Source organism: Castor canadensis, chromosome 12 (assembly GCF_047511655.1).
Source record: "Castor canadensis chromosome 12, mCasCan1.hap1v2, whole genome shotgun sequence".
Classification (NCBI taxonomy): domain Eukaryota; kingdom Metazoa; phylum Chordata; class Mammalia; order Rodentia; family Castoridae; genus Castor; species Castor canadensis.
In genome coordinates this window covers 12,598,554-12,616,173 of record NC_133397.1, presented here as the reverse complement: position 1 = coordinate 12,616,173, position 17,620 = coordinate 12,598,554, and the positions used below count along the sequence as shown (strand labels likewise).

At 39.4% G+C, this 17,620-nt stretch overlaps 1 protein-coding gene across 2 annotated transcripts in view; it reads left to right on the top strand.

Annotated features, from left to right (window-relative positions):
* The window catches only part of Nbas (NBAS subunit of NRZ tethering complex), a 361,792-nt gene that overhangs the window by 289,865 nt on the left and 54,307 nt on the right, over positions 1 to 17,620 (top strand). The gene's annotated exons all lie outside the window — the stretch shown is intronic.

Below are 17,620 nucleotides of genomic sequence, written 5' to 3'. Positions count from 1 at the left end.
TAAAAAATCCGTAACTTCTTAGAGAAGTCAGTGTCTGATTTTCCCATTTGGCTTAGATCTTCTTTTTTTCAAGTGTGTCATTGTCAGTTTGTTCATTCATTGAGCAAGTCTTTATTGAACTCTGGTATTGGTATTCTCTAAGATGGTTCTCAGTGGTTCCACCTGCTAGTATTTAAACCTTTGTGTGATCTCCTGTCCTAGAATATGGGCAGACTTCCTGATGTCCCTCCAACAAATAGAGGGGTAATGGGATGCCACTTGCAAAATTAGGTTACCCAAAGACTGTGGCTTCTGTTTGGGTATTCTCTCTCCCTCACTTTGGGGAATCTTCTGCCATGTTTTGAGCAGTACAGAGGCCCACATGACAGAGGATCAGAGCTGCTAACAACCATGAGAATAAGCATGGCAGTTAAGTGTCTTTCTACTACCGCAATCAAGACATCAGCTGGAACTACAATCCTAACCGGAAGTTTGATTGTAACCCCATGAAACACTTTAGACCCAAGCCACCTATCTAAGCCATTCCCAGATTCATGATTCACAGAAATGGTGAGATGATAAGTATTTTAAACTTCTGATTTGGTTGATTTGTTGTACAACAATGTATAACTAATACATAACTACTGCATGTCAGGAATTGTTCTCACTGCTAGGTATATAGCACTTAGCAGGATAGACAAATATCTGTGGCATTAGGGAATGTATACTAGGGAAAAGTATAAGCTAAAACTAGAAAATAAACACAACAATTAAGTTCAAGCATGTGAAATGGTAATAAATACAAGTGAAGAATAAACTGGGGAAGGACGCAGGAATGAAGGGTGACAGGATTGCTGCAATGTATAATAAGATGACCAAAGAAGACTGAGCAAAGACCTTAGGGAAGTAAGTCACCAACAAACAGAAGATAAAATAGGTAGTGTAGAGTCTCTGATAGGGAACATGCTGGGATCATATGAGAAAAAGAAGGACAGTGCTGACCTAGAATGAGAGAGAAGAGAATGGGAGATAAGATCAGGTCAGAGAGATATTAGGAGATAGGACCAACTTGAATAGGGCCTTGTATGAATGAGAAGCGACTGCAGAGTTTTGATCTGAGCTGGTATTTTAACAGGATCACTCGCTGCTATGTTGAAAATTTTATAGATAACAGTGGCAGAAGGAAATAGGCCAATCAGGAGGTCGTTGCAGTTGTCCAGGTATGGTAATCCCCTTCATTCCATGGAAGATACATTCTAGACCCTCAATGGATGTCTGAAACAGCAGATCTCAATGAACTCTTTATATACTATGTTTTTCTTGTGTATATACATGCTTATGATAAAGCTTAGCTTATAAATTATACAAAGGCAACAATTGCTGGTAATAAAGTAGAACAATTAACACAATATACTGTAAGTAACAAAGGATGTTTAAAACTTGAGAACTATTTCTAGAACTTTCCACTTAATATTTTCAATCCATTTTTTGGCCTTGGGTAGCTGAAGACATAGAAAATGAAACCTTGGATAAGGGGAAACTATTGTAAAACACGAGGGTAGTTTGGATTAGTGTGGTAGCAGTGAAAGTGGTGAGGAATGGTCAAATTCTGAATAGAGCTGAGGGGGACTAGCTGATGGATTGATGTGAGATATGAAGGGAAAAGTTAGCAATTCAGGACATTATCAAGACTGAACAACAGTAGCCATGGAGCTGCCATTTACTAAGATTCTCCTCTACTTTTGCTCCGCTCTTGTCAAGTACCTTGTTTTTAATCATCATTCAGATTGACACATTCATAAAAATGTTGGAATTTTCCCTTTTCAATCCAGGCATTTCTGTATTGTGTTGAACAAATATTAGTTTCCTTACCTAAATGGCTTAGTACTAGAGTTGTAGTGATTTGAATCATGCATGAGCCATAGTAAATATTAAAACAGATGTTGGTACTGTTGTTTTTTAAAAAATTCATGGTGTGCTGCTGCTTTTGTTGTTACTGAGTCCTATTCTAATCCTACAGAGAAAACTGACAACCTGATCCATCCTTCCATTGGGCTCACAAATCTAGGAATACAAGGCAAAAAGTCTTATAAAAACATAGTACAAAATATAAGTCAGCAGTAAAGAACATTGAGTTTGAGGATTCTAATTTTCTCATACTCAAAGTCATTTGATAGCCACATATATCTTGTGAAAGTAAATATTGAGCATGTGCTGTCTGAAAGTTAGATTGCTGGTAAGTGACTACCCCGTTTAACCAGCAGAATTGTCGAGTCTCTTTTTCAAACCCAGGTGTCCTCATTCCAAATTTGATGTTGACTGCATAACATGATTCTGCTTTAGGAACTGTGAAGAAAAAAGGGGTTGTTTAGCTTGAAATAACCATGTAGGTTAGGTCCAGGACAAAATTAAATCCCTACAGGCAAAATGATCTCTCTGTAAGTTGGACAGTTTGGCTCAAATGGACCATACATTATGAAGACTCCCCCAAAAGGCAAGCAAAGAAACTTGAATATGTTGTGGAGAGAAAACAAGAAGTAAATGCATACTTGTGAATGGTGGAATTAAGTAGGGAAAGGGCAATTTAAGGATTGTTATGGAGGGAGGAAAAGGACGAGGGGGTACCTCAAGCTTCCCAGTTTCCATGCAAATGGTAGGAGCTGAAACCCACAGTGAAAAGCATTTCCAGAGGTCTCACAAAAAAAGGAGCGTCTCTAAAGGTGAAAGTTTAGCATGGGTTTATTTTAGTAAAATGAGGATAAAGTAGGGACAAATAAGGAGAGAGAGAAACAGTTCCTGCTGGCTCTGCAGGAAATGGAAGTGAAGAAGACTCACAATGGTGGTTCTTATTTCTGGTCTTTATAATTAGCTGAGGACTGCTCACGGTCTGGAAGTCTAAGAACCGCTAGTCATTAGAGACAGTGGGTTCAGGGTGGGTCCATCACCCCAAACATGGCCAAGGTAGGTTTTATTACTAATCTAAAACATGGAGATGTGGTCTAGGCTTACCCAAAACACGGGGACAATCACTATGAGTTTCAGGACTTCCATTAGCCAAACACACCCTTTAATTTTCTCTCCCTCTGCCTATTCAGAGTCTGCTGATGCAGAGTGCCTGTGTAAGTCTCCTGGTTCTTGTATCTTAACATCTAAACGGAGGTGATTAGAGGAGAGCTTGCTGCCCTGAATTCTTAGCTTTTGCTTTCTGGTTGTGTTTTAATTTGGCCCTCTTAATATTTATTATTATTTTTTTGTGTGTGTGGTACTGGGCTTAAACTCAGGCCCTCATGCTTGCTAAGGCCTTGAGCCATGCACCCAGCCCTTTTTTTGCTTTAGTTATTTTTTTGGATAGGATCTGAATGTTTTTTGCCCAGGCTACCCTCAGGCTACTGTCGTCCAGAGTAGCTGGGATTACAGGTATGGACCACCTCAACCAGCCCTAATATTTATTATTTTTAATTTCCCTTTTACCTCATCTGTCTATCCTGCCTCAGGGTGTGGAAGGCAAGTAGAATTTGAGTGGGTTGGGTGTGCCTGCTGTCTTATATACCTCATTTTACTAACTTTCTTTGCAATTATGCTGGATGGATGAGCACACCCCTATTTTATGCACTGTGGATTAAAGAGTCAAAGCAGTTAAAGAATTTTCCCCGGTACACTAGCTATAACCAACAGAGCCGACACGACCCTATGTCTGTTGTGTTCTAAACAAGCTGTGAATATAAATACTTTTTCTCTATCTTAAAAGTTCATTTAGACTTTCCCATGTTCACTGTACTTCAAGTAATCTGACTTAACAACAGAAAGCAGTATGTATGTTGTAGAGAATAGCCAGGCGGCTGGAGGACAATAGTGGGAAACAAATCTCAGGTGCTATTGTTCCTAGAAATGGCTACATGTGGAGAGCATTTGAAAGGGTCAGTTGGCAAGACCTGGTGATCAGCCTCAGCCTCATAGATCTCCTTTGTAAATAGATGCACGGCACAGAATAACCATTAAAGACCTTTCCCATCCCACGGGGGTTAGAAATAAATGCAAGCTCGGAGGCTGAAGAATGGACAGTCACATTTCTCTTCCTAGGGCAACGATGCTAGTGCACTCATGCTTTAGAGTTAGGTTCTTTCAGGCAGTCGGGAATCCACACACTGGTCATTTAGTTAGTGGGACTTTCTAGTAAGAATAACAAAATGTCCACACTGACAGAGTGAAAGGAAGCCATCCCCCATGAGCAAGGCTTCCCAAGCAAGTGACAAGTCATGACTACAAGGTGAGCCTGCTCACTCTGCCTTCACCTGCACACATGATCACATTAAAATTTCCCAAGAGAGCGGCCTGTTTAGTGGTTGTGGCACTTTCCAATGCAGAGCCATTTGGAACAGAGCTCTGGGACTAGCTGCTTCATAGGTCATGGGTCAGTCTTTGCATGGCTGCCTTTCATTGTATACAAGTTACTGGTCCCATCAGCTGTTGCCAGCAGGTAATGTATCTATAATAGTCTCCTTCTGGCTGTTTCCTGAAAAGGGAATTATGGGTATGGTATTCATTCTAGTATTGTGACCTGTAGAAGGCTAAAACTTGGCCTTCAAAAATCTTTCAGTATAATAATAAGGAGCTAATGGTTCCAAAAGTCTGTCCTAGTTATTCAGGCCACGCCTGATTAGGGGAATGATTTTTCTTCCATCTCCCTGGAGTGGATTGTCACAGTGGCACTATAAAATAAGTAATTGTATTACTTCTATAAAAAATTTAAAAAAATCAAGTCCCAAGAAAGTTAAATAACTACTTCAGTGTTTTCTGAGTTCAATGCAACAAAATCAGGATTCACATATAAGCCTGCTCCTAAAGTCTTGCTTTCTGCTCCCTCCCTTGCTTTAGAAATTTGGCTGCAAAAGCCCATCTGGGGTGATCGTGATTATTGGCCTGACTGGCAAGCTGAAAACTCATTTGGTTTGTGCTGGGAAATTATTTCAAATTGACTAAGGTAATAATTTAGTAAGAGGTTGAAAATTGGCCAAAAGACCATGTGCACAGTACAATCACAAATGATAATGCCTTCTGCTCCTGAGGAGGAACCTGGCGGGATGCTGAGCTGTTGGTGTGTTTCTGCAGCTCTCACAGGCGTCTTCATTAATATGCTGGAAAAAGGAGCACCTTCCTCCTTCCCTTGAAGCATGTGGGTTCTAAATTCTCACTTGATGCAAATCTTGGGGAAAACAGAGGAATAAGTAAACTGTCTCAGAATAATATGCACCCAATATTAAAGCATATTTTTATAAGAAAAAAGTGTGTGGGGGGAAGGAGTCCGAAAATAATATCCCTCCTGAAATTCTCTTCTCTTTCTGGCAGGCTTCATAGTTCTACAGTCATTTATGTTTCAACTGTAAGTCTTTAGTGATGTCCGATCTTCCTGAGTGCCCACTCAGGTTTGACCTTGTGAAAGTTACTCTGTCTTCTGGGCTGTTTTCTCCTCTTTATTTAATAGGGCACAGTAATCCCTACTGTATAAATAGCAATTAATTTAAGAATGTTTTCTTAAATTACAAGTAAAAATCCAGTTAAAGTTATCTTAACTGACCAGAAAATTCACTGGTTCATGTGAGTACGAAGTGAGGCTGACTTCAGGGTTTGTTACTCCAGCAGTGGCTGCTGTCAAGGAACCCACTTCTTTGCAGAGAAAAGCGCTGTTGCCTGTGATGTTAACTTCATCATAAGACACTTTGCTGGTGAAAGTTGCATGATGATGCCCAGCAGTAATGGGGGGCTGTGTTACTTCCAGCCAGATAGAAAGAGAGAGCTCTTCACAAGCACCAAAGTTCTAACTCTGTGCTCAGCCAATCCTTAGGTCTCTGATTTGCCAGGTGCTAATTAGGTCCAGCCAGAATTATCCTCTGAACTGATCACTGTGTGGAGCAGAATGAGATTTCCCTGGATGATCTGATTCTGTTAGGACCAAACCCTAGAGCAGCACTGAGTCAGTCCTACAAAGGCTGCATGGACAGCTTGTAGATGTACTATGGATTAGGCACTGAGTGGACGTAGAGGGACAGCCACGACATCTGGAATGTACCACAAATAATCATTGTGAGGATTAAATTTAGTGGCACATAGAAAGATCTCAGTGCAAGCAGGCATTTAATATTAGCTCACCTATGCTTTTCTTTATCCCTTTTCCTATAAGGTCAAAAATGGCATTTGAAGCCTAATTTCAAAAATCTAGGAACATATTAGGTTGGTTTTGGATGATCCCAAGTAATGTTAAATGTTGAGATAAGTCTGGATTTTTCATATTTACACTTGGTTTTGATAAAATTTAGTGAATCTACTTTAAATGATCTTAGTTCTAACAATTTAGTCTGTTTCATATATATGTGTGTGATAGAAGATTAAGTGGATAATATGAATGATATCATTAAAACCTGTGTGTGCAACAAAAATGGAGAATTTCTGGTTATAACCATATTTTACCTCATTTGTAACATTTCTCATGCTACCTTCATTAAGAGAAGTGTCCCTCAAACTGTTGGAAAACCTAGGAATATAATAGCTTTTATCACTGCTCAAACTGAGCAGTAAAAAAGAGTGCCATTTGCACTTTGCCGAAGAATAATCCCACTTCTGTGATGGCTATACAAGGCAAAGGGCAAGGTTAAAGTGTCCTGTCTGCCTTCATTACTCATTTTTATTATATAAATGATAAGGCAAGTGAGCATAATTATAATGGTGATTTTTTTGTTAAGTATATAATGAACGTGACAAAACAGACCTTATTTTGTGTTTGAGTATGTGTATATTAAAGCAAAATATTTCAAGGCTTAATTTTCACTTGCAGTTGCACTGATTCATAATATACTACATTTATCATTTCAAATTATTGCTCAATGTGCTATGCAAGCACGAACCCTTAAGGGAATGAATACCTGCTGGGCCCTGCTCTGATGGTCTCATAGTCTGAAAGCAGTGACCACCAAGAGAGCAACATGCAACCTTTGGTGGCAGCACATACAGAGATGAACTGTTCAACTGTTAGAAAAACCGAAAGTGATTTGTTTTTTTAATAAAGTCCATTAAAAATAGTCTAGATTGCTTGATATCTACTTCATAGCTTCCATATTTGCTGGTCCCTGCAAGTTATTCTGACAACATAGCCAGTTTGCAGGTGTCTTACAAACTATAAGTTGTAACCCATCCATGAGTCATATGATCAGTTTAGAGCATCATGGGTCAGCATTAAAACAAACAGGAAAGAATGCCATACTGTAGATTAGAATAAAAAATATCAAATTGTATCTCACCTTAGTGGTAACTATATTGGTTTTTGTTTTGTTTTTTTATGATTCTGATCACCCAATTTGTTTTTATGAGGTGTGGCACTGTAGTTCATACTCAGGGCCAAACGCTTGATACACAAGTGCTCTCTCTTCCCACTTGAGCCACTCTTCCTTTTTTTCGTGATGGGTTTTTTGAGGTAGCCCACACCTGGCTTTGAACCAGGATCCTCCTAATCTCTACCTCTTGAGTAGCTAGGATTACAGGCCACTGCCCACCCAAATTCTTTTTGAACAGTAGGTCTATAATTCCTCTCATACCAATGATAAACAACTATTTGTACAAGACAACGAACATAACTATATTGTTTAATAAAACTTTTATTTGCTTCAAATGTAGGCATATGTGTATGATAATTGAGTTTTGATATACAATCTTAATGTGGATCTTGGATTAAAAAGGTCGAAAGTTGCTGATCATCTGTCTGGACTCTTGCAGTGACCTCCTGTTGTTCCTTTGCCTCAAGTCCCAGCAACCACTTCCAACCACACTTGCCACTGGTAAATTGGCTGCATAACTCAGAAGCCTCAAGTCCTGGAGCTTTATGGCACTGGGTGACACACTTCCATTGCCACTCGAATTACCCAGAAGAAGCTGGGTAATTCGTGTCTTCTCATGCCAATGAGGGCCCAGGAATTTGCATTTTTGATGTCACACTTAAATGATTTTGATACAGGTGGTCTAAAAATAGCATGTAAGAGAAAAAGAGCTCCAAAGCAGTGGACTTGATCCTTTTTTACTCATGTATCTAGAGAATTTAAGATACCTTGGTTACCTTTTCACACTTGATAACTAAATTTCTTACCATAATTTGAAGTGATTGCTAAGAGGTCATAATTTCCAGCATATTTTAAATATTGACTTTTTAAAATAAACTATTGTATATCTCTATTTGTAGCCAGGGTAAGCTATGTAAAATAGTGATTTGGTATCTTACCATCCCTTTAAAAAAACTGCAAGACAAACACATCCTTAGTAGTCAGAAAAGCTGCATCTTTCCTTTTACTCAGACTACTTCTAGTTTTCCTTTTGTCAAAGAAAAATAAATCCTAGGGAAAGGAAATAAAGATGAATTTTATTTAGTAATAATTCCTGCAGAGGGAGGAGTGCAGCATGCATTGAGCTCTATTTCTCCAAAACAAAAGACAGGAGAGTTCTTATGTACCAGAGTGTGCTGAAGGGAAGGCACTGATGTATATTGGGGCAGATATTCATGTGATTAGACCATTTAGGTTTGCTCATTGGCACTTATCCAGAGGAGAAACAAACTTCTTATATCTTTATGACAAAAAGTAGTTGGGCAGGTTAGCGAAAGGACCCCACAAACTCAGGCCCTTAGCCTCCCACAGAGACCAGAAAGGAGCAAAGAGACGGCTCCAGTTCCTTGAGAAGAAGGTGTGGGTAGTAGGATGTTTGCATTGGACAGAGGCAGAAAAAGGATTGTGATCGCAATCTTTTTTAAGTAATGGCTCTTAAAGGAAGTTGGGGAGGGGAGCTATGGGCTATGACTAGTCATTGACTGGAACAAACAGTAAATTCTATTTTACTGGCAGATTCAGGCTTTCTCACTAGGCATTTTAAGGCTGTCTGAGGTCATCCTAGGGACATGGCACTAAACTAGAAGCCATGTTAGGGTTTGGTCAAGTCTTAGTTCATGGGGTTTGGGCAAAGTCTTTTTTTTTCCTTTTGATATTGGAGGGCTTCTTGCTTGGTTCACAGGTACTCTACTACTTAAGTCATGCCTCCAGCCCCTGAAGTTATTTTGTGCCAAGATTTCTTTTTAGCAGCCCTTGCTTTCATATCATGTTACCATGATGCAGTCAATATGCTTATGCTTAAAAGTCTGTTTCACTATATGAGAAATTAAAAAATTTAAAAATTTCTTGTGACCATAAGCACCTAAGATTTTTAAAAATTACTCTTTATTCAGTTGTTTCAATTATCACAGCATACATCAGAACAGCATAAATGTTAAAATTTTTATAGACTAAATAGGTATTATAAAATAAAATTGTATTCAAAATGTACACCTTAATGAGGTAGATAGGTGTTTAATTGGTTTATGTGCCCTTGGAGGATTATTACTTATTGGTAGATTGGTCCAATATCAATTATTTTATTCACTTGACTCACATAAGTAAGTGGGTATGGAAGGAGTTTTTTCTAAGCAGTACCACTCAATTCTGTGAATGTCCAAGTTATAGTCAAAAATAAAATGCAGTATTATTAAAATTTATTTTTAATGATTTATCAGCTGACACCTCAATTAGATCCTTCATAAGTTTTGTTGAAAGCAAAGATTTGGAAACCTTGCAACATGAAAAAGAAATTTGTTATCCATCAGTGGAGTTCTGTTATATACCAGTGTTTTGAATTGTCCCTTTGTTAGGATTTCTGGAGATTTACAGATGCTGGAAAAATGTATCAATGTCAGATTCAGGAAGCATGTTTATAAGTAGAGGAGGGGGCTATTGAGAGAGTGAGAGAGAGAGAAAGCATGCAGACTTTATCCCTTGACCTCCAACTTGTTCTCAAGAAAATCAGCTTTAGGAAAAAAATATACTTAGAGAACATAGAAATTTAGAAACTGATTCCCTTTGGACAGGCTTTATGGGTTAGTGGCACATGTACCCCGTTTAAAGACCGCTGGCCCTAAGGGCATGTCTGTGTTTCCTCACATGCTGCCTCTGGTAGCCCACCCTCCCTTGCATGTCTTTTCTTGCCTAACACACTTTGCACCATCACAAGGTTTTCTAAGGATAGCATGGGAATGAGACTAGGAAGGGATCAGTATTTAACTTTGGGGATCAAACTCCTAGGGTATTTCAGTCCTTTTTCAAAACTGTCCCTCTTTCATTCCCAAATGCTCTGCACCCATTTCTCTGCCCCAGGGGTCTCCTAGAAGCAGTGAGCCACTGTTTTTTTGATGAGAGCGTGTTATATCCTGGAGGTGTTATGGAGCACAATGAAAGATTGAGAGTTACGGCCATAGAACATTCTCTTTTATACCGGCCTTTGTTTAATTCCTCAGGCTGCTCTTTTTTGCCCAAAATCCACCCCTCTCTCTTCTACATGAGCTCTTGGCCCCCCCTGCAAGTCCCAGTTTAGCTATCACATCCTGTTAAAAGACTTTTTTGACTTCTTAAAGCAGATATTTTTTTCTTCCTTAATTTATATTTCTGTTACATTTTATAAATATTTATTTTTGTGTTAACTTTCCATTAGGACACATGCTATTTAAAGATGGAAAGTGTGTCTTAGTTTACCCTTTCATCCCCTATGCCAAGACCAGACTCAGCCCATGGTCAGTGTTGAAGTATTAAGCATGAAAAAGAAGAAATAGAAATAGGAGGAAACAGGGGAGGTTCCAAATGGGAATCTACAAAGAGAAGATATCTCTCTCTCTCGTTATTGTTTTCAGTCTCAAGTTAACTGTCATGCCAAAAATATATGATTAAAACAAGTTTTCTTTTGACTTTCCTGTTATTTCAAATAGTTGTCTAATATTAGCAATTCAAACAGTAGATAAACCCTGATTTTTCCACCTCACTCCATAGGTGGCAACTGAGTCTTCTCATCTGCTGTTTCCTAAATGTCAGCCTTATGTTCAAAGTCATGCTGGGTCCATTAGAAAACAGAGACAAGAACAAAAACAATCTGCATAGCAGGGCTTACTTATCAGGCTTGCAGTGCTACAGATGTCAACGTTGAGTTGGTGGATTTTGAATCAAGCCATTGTCTGAAAACTCGAGTACACATTATGTCACTCACCTGCTGAAGCTCCTTCCTGCATTCCTGGATATGAGGATAATAAGAACAATGTCACTGACCTGGCACCTGGGGCCCTGGCAATGTCCATCCTCCCTGCTTCATTCTTCTCTTTCTCTAGTAAACCTTTTCTTACACCCAGCATTCTAGCCAAGTCCCTGCACTTCCAGGCTCAACACTTAGTCATTAGACTGGTGACCTCTTCAGACTGTTTCTTCCCTGTCTTAATTCCTGCTCACCCTTGAGGGTTCTCCTTTTTGATCACCCCTTCAGCTTACACTCCCCTGAACTTGCCCGTCCCTTGCTTCCAGTCTGGACAGAGTGCCCTTCCAAAAGGCTTCCACGGAATCCTGTGTTTACCCTGTTGAAGTTGCTTAATAACCATGCTTCTTTATAGTGTCTCATCTCTGTGTATTTCCACTAGACTTTGACATACCCGGGGCAGGGACTTGATCTAATTTTGTCTGTCACTAGCCCAAGACAAATGTACAGTCTGTGCTCAGTGAATGTGCATTGAATGAGTAAATGGAAAGCCATCAGGTGTTTGATGTTCTTCACCTCTAACTGCGTGACTTCTGATTCCTTTGGCCTGGAACCATCCCAATAGTATAATTTGGACCCAGTTTTTGTTATTGTTTCAGATTCTTTAAAATGTCCATTTACAGTTGTCTCCCTGGAGCTCTAAAGGAGTAGGTACTGCAGTCTGTGAGTAACCTGGAACACTTGGAGCATTCTGGACCATGGGTATCTAGGGACATGTTGAGAGCATGGAATCTCATCACACTTTTAAAGGTCCTTCCTTTTCCCTGTATGTTGATCAGAGATGGTCAGTAACGTAGCAGCTACTTATTATTTGTGTACCATGTGCTAGACTTATTGAGTGCTAGGTTAGAGCTTTTGGTGCAGTTGGGTGCAGTGGCATTGGTACAAGGAAGCACAGAGCACTTGGGGAAGGTGTGAGAGTGGGTTGTGCCTTGGGAAGAAATGCTAGCGGGGAAGGTTCCCACAGGCCTGAACTCCTGAACTGAGTGTGGAAGGACAGGCAAAAGCAGCCTGACAAACGATGACGTTTATTTTCTTACGTAACTTCTCTCACGGCTTGTATTTAAATGGGAATCTAAAAGGCCATTTTCACATAGTTTTCTTTAGTATCCAAATTGCCCTCAGTGTTTCCAAGTCAGATTCCTTAGCTAGCCAAGCATGCGAGGCCAATGATGATTTATTCTCAGATTATCTTTCTTGCTACAGGTTTTTAGTATTGTTGGTCAGAGGTTAGTAAACTATGGCCTTTAAGTCACTGCCTGTTTTTGCACAGGCTTTAATTAAAATTAAGTTTTACATTTTTAAAGGATTACAAAAAACAACCAAACAAGAAAATATGTAACAGAGACTACCTGTGGCCTGTAAAGCTCAACATATTTAACCTCTGGCCCTTTATCTCCCCTCTGTCCAAACTAAAGTGCCCTAGTGGTTATATGTATGCCATACACATTCCTGCTTCTACCACTGCACTGTTACTGTTCTGTTTTCTGAAACATTGTCATTCACTTATCCATTCAATTAAAGGATATTTGAGCCACCATTCTAGGCTCTGGGGTTGTAGCAGTGGCAGACAATAAGCAAATAGAAGCCAAATATGTGAGTTATGAATTAAAAGTAATGTGAGGTAAAGAGAAAGCAGTGAGGGGAGTGGTTCGAGAAAGCTGCTCTAATAAGAGGACATGTCCAGTCCAGTCGAAGAACAGGAACAAGCTACAAGGAGAACCAACGTGCAAAAGCTCTCAGGGACAGCAAGGAGGCCAGTGTGTTTGGAGAGGAGTGGGAATGTGGGTAAAGGGAGGCGAGAGATTAGAGAAGTAGGGGAAGGTGTGGAGCAAATCATACCAGGCCTCATAGGGCAGTGGAGACTGAATTTTGTTCTTAGGGAAATGGGAAGCCACTAAAAAGATTTGAGCAGTGGAGTGACATTATCAGATTAACATTTTAAAAGTAGGCAATACTGGAATAACAAATTAACCCCAGAATCACAGAGGCCTAAGACAACAGAAGTCTTGCTCAGTGTACACACTCACATGGGTCTTCTCAGGTACCTTGTGAGGAGAAATGGGACTGGAAAATTGGGGAGATTGCCTTAGCCCAGAGGGATGCATGACCTTCCTCCCACATTCTGTGGCCCCACCTAGTCCCATGACCCCAATTCACTACGAGGAGTTGAGAAGTGATGGAATGTGTGTTGAGTACCACTGTCAGCTCTAGCCTGCCCCTCTGTTCCCCAAACATTCTTCTTCCTACCACAGACCACAGTTCATCCAGCTGCCAGGTGCCTCCCGTCTCATCATGGAGCACAAAGTGGGCTGTGCATCAGGTGCAGTCCTGATGCAAATCTTGAGCTAAATGGACAAACGTCTGCTGTGCTTCCCCACCCCACTTGAACACACAGTCTACATGGTAAAGCAAGCACAAAGTAATTTCCCCGAATGCTTACCTCGAAAGAAGAAAAGTTTTGAAATTCTGTTCTGTAGGGTATTCAGTACTTTCCTATCAGGGTGGTTATTTATGGTCCTTAATTCGGTCTTCATCCTGCTTTCTAGTGGCAGATCTGTTTGTCCTTTGTTTTCTATGACCCTCAGGCTTAACACTCCAGAGAAACCCTTTCCACTTTCTTCCATGGCCACATGTGGAGTGATGGGGGAGGCATGAACCTTCTTTTAAACCACCCAGGTCCCTCACCCTTCCTGGAAAAGGTTGACACCCTGTGTTAATTTCAAACAATCATAAGCATCTATAGCCCAGATTTGCATCTTCTTGGGCAGCACTACAATCTCAGAAATTTAGTAGAGTTCTCTAAAAGATATTTGATATCTTTTAGCAGCATGTGCTAAACCACATCTTCAGGGTCTTTTGTTTGCTTGTTTGTTTTTGAGACATTTTCTCCTGTACTATATATCTTTGATGTATCACCCCTATATGTCTCTCTCAATTTAAAGGGAGCTACCTTAAAGCTATCAGGCTTCAGTGGAAGAGCACATCATTAATTGGATCTTTGCCCTGAGTCATTTTGTCCAATTGAAAGAATTTATGGAGTGTCACACCCTTGGTTTATCTTTCCCCTGAAGCATTTTAATCTTCTAAAGGTTTTATCTGGCATTTGTTATCTATGGATTTCTCAATCTTATCTTTTACTACTAGGGTATAGAATTAGTAAATTTTCTCTAAAACCCCATAAGGCCGTGGATTTTCATGCTGTATCTCTATTCTGTTCACTCCTATAAACAATCTGGACGGTAGTCTCCTAAACTAATTTCTTCCTTTTAATACTTATCCATAGCATTCTTTAGCACCCCAGTCATGATACTAGCATTCAGTTTCCAACCTTGTAGAACTACAAGTTCATTAGGGATATGATCTGTACCCCAAGTTTCAAGAGTCAACAGTTTCATTAAATTTTTCATTGTAAGCATAACATAGATTACATTTTTGCAATGCCACATTGCCTTACTCTTAGTATCTGTTGTCAGTACAAGCTAAGAGAGAAAATGATTTAACAGTACAGAGGGTTAATATTCCAGTAAGAGAGTGTAAAGGACTCTGTACCACAAAGTCACGTAAGGTCCAGGCCAATGGAAACTCTGCCATTTTGTATTAGTGCCATGTGGGCCACACATGTTCCTTGATTGCTGTGGTTGAGAAGGGAGAGAATGGATAATGATCCGTGTGGAATTTTTAATGCCTTGGCTCAAAAAAAGGCACACATCACCTTTGCTTGGATTTTATTGGCGGGAACCTCATCCCAACTGGAAGGAAGTTGACAAATGCAGTGGTGTAGATGGAATGCTTGTATCTAATGTGCACCACTACTTCTGACACACTGAGAGACAGGTTGCAGGTATTGCCATTCTCTTTAAAAGAGGTAATGATGCCTAAGAATGCTGCTGTCTGAAGATGGTGGAAGTGCTTAGAGTCTGGGTATATTTTGAAGAAAGTCTCCAAAAAGATTTGCTGCTGTCACAGGTGACTCCTAACCTTTATCTCCTCCCACTGTCTTATCACCCAAACATATGTGGTTTCTTTGTGAGCCAGGTTTATCCTTTTATCTTATTTTTCTGTGGGGCCTAGAAGATAGATACTCAGTACCTATTTACTGAGGAATGAAACAATGTAGCCACTTAATTTCACAAAATTCACAAGATTTTAATAGCAGCAATTAATTGCTGTAGGGAATACTTTAAATATTATCTTGATTATTATAACAATAATATATGTGAATGAAAATAATGCTGTGGGTTTCAAAAAATTTTTAAGAAAGTACTGTGTAGTCACTATGTGACTTTGTATACTATGTATACAAAGAATTTCAAAAAATTTTTAAGAAAGTACTGTGTAGTCACTATGTATACAAAGAAATTACTGTTTCTTACTCTGGTACATTTCTTCAATCATTCTTCTAGTTCTGCTTCTTTCATCATAGAACAGTTTAAAGAAAGTAAATGGTTCCATATAAATTCAGTGGTAAACTTAATCACACTCTGGAGTCTTTTAACAGTGAACCTGTTTTTACAAAGTAAAGTGGTGAAAAGAGTGAATTAAGTCAAATGCCTTGTCAGTTAAAAGCCCTTCCATCTTTTATTATAATATCATTCTAGTTATGTGAAACCGTGGTTATCTCAGGAAAATTATCTAAGGGCTATTTATTTATGCTAAGAATTGGGTTATTATTGGAAATAGTTTCTGACTTTGAAGGATCAATTAAAGTAGGAAAAAGAAAGCACCTTTTTTTGATGGTGCTGTGGTGATGAGGTCAAACAGTTTGAGCTCTTCAGAGCAGTCACTTGCCTCTCATGACCAAGAGCAAGTTTTATGATACCACAGCGTTCAGAGTGAGGTCCAGGCTCACTAATGCTGAGGAAACAAAGCTGACATGCATTTCAGAGAAGGTGGGTCATCATGCATGTGGATTTCAGAGCAGAAGACTTGCCAGTGGACTGGCCATAGTGACTGCAGAAACAGATGAATCTGGGTTGACCCCACATGTTTGCTGTTGAAGCAAGACTAGGAATTGCTCTTGCCAGGAATAGGGAAGCAATAGACAAAGCACATAATGGCACCTGAAAATGATGAAATGTCCGGGCTGGAGCCTTGGGTGTGGGTTCTAATTATACTGTGATGCATGAATGCTAACTTGGAGCCAGTGTGTGAAAATCCTTGAGTTTCATGATAAAGAATTTGAGAAACTTACAAAAAAAGAGTTTTCTGAAAGAGAAATACATGACAGATTAGAAAAATTAAAAACTAACTGATAAAGGGAGGATAGCCTATGTTTGTCCATTGGTTAAATTAAAAGTCAACTCTCCCTTTCTGAGCACTTACTGTTGGTAAGCCACTGTGCTGAATGTTTTACATATTATCTAATTGAATTTCTTAAATCGACATTATATGGTAGGTGGCATTTTTCACATTTTGCAGTTCTAGAAACTAAGACAAAGGTCACGTGTTTTCCCTTATGTGAAAGGTAGACCTAAAAGATAGATGTGTACATAAATACATGTATGATTTTATATACCTACATATATAGACATATTGAAAGAGAGGGAGGAAGGGAGAGAGAGAGAGAGATGATTGTAATAGTGGATCTGTACAAGGGGATTACAGAGAAGCAGGTGAGGAAAAAGGGAATGATAGTGAATAATACTGAAATACGTTGTATCTTTCTATGAACATAGTATAATAAAATGCATTGTAAGCTGTTGAACAATAGGGAACAGGGTGATAGAGAAAGAGTAAGAAATAGAGGGACTTAATCTGAGTGAAGTATGATATGACCATGTATGAAATACCATGGGGAAACTCCCTTGAACAATCAATGTATGCTTCAATAAATGAAGGACGTGAAGGTAAAACAGGTCCTGTCCAGGTGGAGAGCACCAGTGGGAGGGGAGAGAGTAAATGGGGACTGTGAAGGAGGACAAATACGATCTATGCATTTTGTATACATGTGTAAAAATTTAGCAATGAAACTTGTTGAAATTATTTTAAGAAGGAGGGAAAGGGGATGATGGAAAATAATGGAGGAGGTTAATCTAATTAAGATACATTGTAAGCACATATGTAAATGTCACAAGGAAACACCACCCCCCACGCAACTAATATCTGCTAATTAAAAAAAGAAACTAAGGCTTGAAGCAGTTTGTAAGGTTGCCAGGTAACTGGGACCAGGTAGTAAACATTAAGCATGGGCTTTCTGAGTTTACCTTTCTTCCAATTCACTATGCATTCATTCCAAGGTCATTGATAAGGGCCAGTTAAGCCTTAGACAACAGGGATCACATCAGAACCTACATAAGTGCAAGGGGACACATTGTTTCTCCCAGGACCTTACTTACACCTGTGACTACCCGCCTTCCCTGTTGGCTTGCTAGCTTACTGGTGAGACTCTTTCACACCACATAATAGGCTAGGAAGGATGTTTGACAGCTGATATATCCAAATAATTCCCCAAGCTTATAATATTTCTTGGGGAAATAAAACACAAAAGAATAAAAAAAAAGAT